Raw genomic sequence first — 5,984 nt, 5'->3', positions numbered from 1 at the left:
TGGTTATACCCGCACGTTTAGTGCCGAGATCAACAACTCAGTACATCTTACCTCTTTTCTTTTCATTCAACAATTTCATCATCACATACGTACATGCATATATATATGTATATTTATTCATTCCATTCAGCATCAATACATAAACATTATGACCATTTGAAATAATACCAACTACATGCTTAATGACTTACCTTGTGTTGGGTAAGACGGTTCCAACTCGGCTACTCAGTGATCTTTTCTTTGCCTTTGCTTGATTCTCCTCCTTTAGCTCCTTGAGCTTAATCAATAATTCACTAGTTTAACCATCTTGTTAAACATTCATAATTCAATTACACATGCATATGTATGTTTGTATATTCGGCAACCATCCACACTAATTACCCATTTAGTCGATTACACACATAATTAAAGGTAACATCACGAATGGCATACTTATGTATATATATATGTATATATATATACTTCGGAATGGGCATCACAATTAGATTTAACACCACCTTCATACTCAATTAGATGGCCGAATGCATGTGTATATGCACAATGTCAACTATAACATCATGTAGATCCACATATACTACATATCTTATGTTCCACATCTTAATGCCCATTATACATAATCAAATTTAACATCATCTATATATTTACTCATATGGCCGAATATACATACCCCCATATAATATCATTTTCATTCCATTTAACACTTAATTCATCATAAATTTCCCCCTTTGCTCTCTTTTTTTTCTTCATGGCCGAATGCTCCTTCTACTCCTTTTACCTTCACAAAGCATGAATTTCATCATCCAACTTACAAGCTTACAATCTCATGAAGTTTAACCTCATGGTACCTATCAAACTCTCACTCATTAGCTTCTATCATAAACCTCCAAAACACCCAATAAACATATACTTTGGGGGTCTATGGTAGAACCAAGAAAGGAACTCATAGATATCAAGATGTGAGCAACTACCATTATTCATCTAAGTTTAGCATGAAACACAATCATCACCCTTATTAATCTTTTATAGCCGAAAACCATACTCACCCCCAAAATCGAAATTTCAACATGGTTTACAAAAATCACTTGATAACTCACTCAATGTCAACTAAAATTTCAAAAGCTAGTACAAACTTCCTTACCTTAATAGTGACCTAAGATGACCGATTGCTTCACTCCCTTCTTCTTCCTTTCAATTCGGCCAAGAAGAACCAAAGAACACAACTTGTTTTTTCTTTCTTCCTTAGAACATTCGGCCAAGGGGAAATGAAGAAAGATGGACACTTTTTTCTTTGTTTTCTTTCTTACTTTCACGGCAATGGGGAGGGGAAGAAACAATTACACACATCCTTTCCTTTTTCCATTTCTTTATTCCCCATACTTCTTATTATATTTTATCCTACATACCTCACTAGGCCAACATGTTCCCAACATGTTTCCACCCATAGCATGGCCGGCCACTACATATTAGGGAGGGGGAATTTGACATGCAAGTCCCATTTTTCTTCCACATGCACTAATAGGTCCTCATGCATTGACCTATCACATTTTAAAATTTTCTCATATAAGTCCTATTGACTAAATTCACATGCAATCGACTAAATCGAAGCTTGAAATTTTCACACATTCATGATTACATATTCTAGACAATAAACATCACATTCAAACCTTTCGGTGACTCGGTTTAGCGATCCCGAAACCACTTCCCGACTAGGGTCAATTTTGGGCTGTCACAACTCTCCCTCACTTAAGAAATTTTTGTCCTCGAAAATCTTACCGGTAAATAGGTTTGGATATCGTTCTTTCATCGAGCTCTCGGGTTCCCAGGTTGCTTCCTCGATCCCGTGTTTGAGCCACAACACCTTAACCAACGGAACCCTTTTATTTTGCAACTCTTTCACTTCACGAGCTAGGATACGAATCGGTTCTTCTTCATAGCTCAAGTCAGATTGAATTTCAACTTCTGAGGGATTAATCACATGTGACGGATCAGATCTATAACGTCGAAGCATTGCAACATGGAAGACATCGTGCATCCTTTCAAGTTCAGGGGGCAAAATCAATCTATATGCAACCGGCCCCACTCGTTCGGAAATTTCGTACGGCCCAATGAATCTCGGGCTCAACTTGCCTTTACGGCCAAATCTGAGTACCTTCTTCCAAGGTGACACTTTAAGAAACACTTTATCTCCCACTTGATATTCAATGTCCTTTCGTTTTAAATCCGCATACGATTTTTGACGATCTGTGGCTACCTTCAGACTTTCGCGGATTACCTTTACTTTTTGTTCGGCATCTTTAATCAAATCAACTCCGAAAATTTTACTTTCACCAAGCTCGGTCCAAAACAATGGCGTACGGCATTTACGACCGTACAAAGCCTCATAAGGTGCCATCTTAATACTTGATTGAAAACTATTGTTGTAAGCGAATTCAATCAAAGGTAAATACCGTTCCCATGAACTACTGAACTCGAGGATGCAACATCTCAACATATCCTCAAGTATCTGAATTATCCGCTCGGATTGACCATCGGTTTGGGGGTGAAAAGCGGTGCTAAAATGCAGCTTGGTACCCAAAGCTTCTTGCAATTTCTTCCAAAATCGCGAGGTGAATCTCGGATCTCTATCCGACACGATAGAAATAGGTACTCCATGTAATCTCACAATCTGAGAAACATACAATTCGGCTAGTTTATCCAATGAAAAATCCGTACGCACGGGGATAAAGTGAGCCGACTTAGTCAGCCTATCAACAACAACCCAAATCGCATCCTTCTTACTTGCGGACAATGGCAGTCCAGACACAAAGTCCATTGTGACTCGGTCCCATTTCCACTCGGGTATCATGATCGGCTGAAGTAACCCTGAAGGCACTTGATGTTCCGCTTTCACTTGTTGACATATTAAACATCTCGAAACAAAGTCGGAGATGTCTCGTTTCATACCATGCTACCAAAACCGACGTTTCAAGTCGTTGTACATTTTCGTGCTCCCCGGGTGAATTGATATTCGGCTACAATGGGCTTCGTTCAGAATCATCGAAATGAGTTCCGAATTCCTTGGAACACACAAACGACTTCTAAACCTCAAACAACCATCATCATCAATCTGAAACTCCGATTCCTTGTTCGGAACACACTCAGCTCGTTTTGCAACCAATTCATCATCGACTTTCTAAGCTTCACGAATTTGATGAGTCAATAATGGTTTGGCTTTTAATTCAGCTACTAACACATTGTCAGGTAGAACAGACAAGTGTACATTCATCGCTCGCAAAGCAAACAGTGATTTTCGGCTTAAGGCATCCGCAACCACATTAGCCTTTCCCGGGTGGTAATCAATGACAAGCTCGTAATCTTTCAACAACTCAAGCCAACGTCTCTGTCGCAGATTCAAGTCTCGTTGAGTCATCAAATATTTGAGACTTTTGTGATCCGAAAACACATGGCACTTCTCACCAAACAAATAATGTCGCCATATTTTCAATGCAAACACAATGGCGGCTAGTTCGAGATCATGGGTCGGATAATTTCTCTCGTGTGGCTTCAATTGTCTTGACGCATAGGCCACAACTCGACCTTCTTGCATCAATACGCAACCCAACCCAAGTAGGGATGCGTCACTATAAATGACAAACTCTTTACCCGATTCGGGTTGCACCAAAATTGGAGCTTCAGTCAAATGAGTTTTCAGTTGATCGAAGCTTTTTTGACATTTCTCCGTCCATTCGAACTTAACATCCTTTTGAAGTAGCTTCGTCATTGGTGTGGCTATCATCGAGAAACCTTTGACAAATCGTCGGTAATAACCGGCGAGCCCTAGAAAGCTCCGGACTTCGGTAACATTTCTCGGAGGCTTCCAGTTAAGTATGGCTGAAATTTTGCTCGGGTCAACTCGAATACCCGATGCGGATACCACATGACCCAAGAAGCTAACCTCTCTTAACCAGAACTCACACTTACTGAACTTAGCATATAACTGCTTATCCCGCAAAATTTGCAACACTAGCCTCAGATGCTCAGCATGTTCGGTCTCATCTCTTGAATAGACCAAGATGTCATCAATGAACACAACTACGAACCGATCCAAATATGGTCTGAAGATCCGATTCATCAAATCCATAAATACTGCAGGGGCATTAGTGAGCCCGAACGGCATCACCAAGAATTCGTAGTGACCGTACCTCGTTCTGAAAGTAGTTTTGGGTACGTTCGAATCTCGAATCCGCAACTGATAATAACCTGATCTCAAATCTATCTTTGAAAACACTGATGCTCCCTTTAATTGATCAAACAAATCATCAATACGCAGTAACGGATATTTATTCTTTATCGTCACTTTATTCAGTTGACGATAGTCAATGCACAACCTCATGGTTCCGTCCTTCTTTTTCGCGAACAATACTGGTGCACCCCAAGGTGAGAAACTTGGTCGAGCAAAACCTCTATCCGTCAATTCTTGCAACTGAGATTTTAACTCTTTTAACTCAGTTGGTGCTATACGATACGGAGCTATCGAAATCGGCGTAGTCCCAGGTACAAGCTCAATACCAAACTCTACCTCCCGAACAGGTGGTAAACCCGGTAACTCTTCAGGAAAAACATCCGGGTATTCACAAACCACCGGCACCGATTCGGGTTTCTTTTCTAACTCCTTGTCATCAAGTACATACGCGAGGTATGCTTCGCACCCTTTCCTTACATATTTCTGGGCCAACATTGCTGATATTACAGCTGGCAACCCCCCTTAAGTCCGCAGACTCAACTCGGATTATTTCGTTATTTGCGCACCTCAAATCGATAGTCTTGCTTTTGCAATTCACAACCGCATCATGCGCGGTTAACCAATCCAAACCAAGAATAACATCAAACTCGTCGAACGGCAAAAGCATCAAATCGGCCGGAAAACAGGATTCTCGGATTATTAGAGGGCATCTCTTACACACTTTATCAACAAGTACGCATTGACCCAAAGGGTTTGATACTCGAATTACGAGCTCAGTAGACTCAACAGGTAGAGTCTTACTGGTTGCTAAGGTTTCGCATACATATGAATGAGTAGAACCAGGGTCAATCAATGCAATCACATTAGTATCAAAGAGAGTGAAGGTACCAGTGATGACGTCGGGGGAGGATGCCTCCTCTCGTGCGCGAATGGCATATGCTCTAGCAGGAGTACAGTTCTCGGCGCGATCGGCCGTATCAGAGGCCCCCTCTGACTACCACCCCTGCCTCCTAAAATTCTCGGTGGTCTACCTCTAGATGTCACTCCACTAGGTCTTGCACCTTGAATCTTATTCTTCTCATCCAGCTCCGTGCAATCTCTAATGAAGTGGTCCTTCGAACCGCATCCGTAACAGGCCCTGCTAGTAGACTTGCCCCAACATTCACCTAGGTGTCGTCTTCCACATTGGGGACATTCAGGTTTCTCGTGACGATTATTGCCCACACTAGCTACCGAAGTAGCTCGGGAGCCCATCGATGGTCTTGCCCTGATGGAAATTCCCGCAGTCGCCCTCGACTTATTAATGTCCTCCCTGAACTTCTTTACAGCTGAGAACGGGAGCCCAACATGTTTCCACCCATAGCATGGCCGGCCACTACATATTAGGGAGGGGGAATTTGACATGCAAGTCCCCTTTTTCTTCCACATGCACTAATAGGTCCTCATGCATTGACCTATCACATTTTAAAATTTTCTCATATAAGTCCTATTGACTAAATTCACATGCAATCGACTAAATCGAAGCTTGAAATTTTCACACATTCATGATTACATATTCTAGACAATAAACATCACATTCAAACCTTTCGGTGACTCGGTTTAGCGGTCCCGAAACCACTTCCCGACTAGGGTCAATTTTGGGCTGTCACAAAACAGGGCCATGAAATCTCAAATAATTAAAAACTTTTATTTTCACATACAATCTGTCCCATATACGGGCTTACGAGGCCCAAAACATACATCCAGAGTGGTTCGGGACCCA

Source organism: Gossypium hirsutum, chromosome A13 (genome assembly GCF_007990345.1).
Source record: "Gossypium hirsutum isolate 1008001.06 chromosome A13, Gossypium_hirsutum_v2.1, whole genome shotgun sequence".
Classification (NCBI taxonomy): domain Eukaryota; kingdom Viridiplantae; phylum Streptophyta; class Magnoliopsida; order Malvales; family Malvaceae; genus Gossypium; species Gossypium hirsutum.
This window is presented reverse-complemented; position numbering follows the sequence as displayed.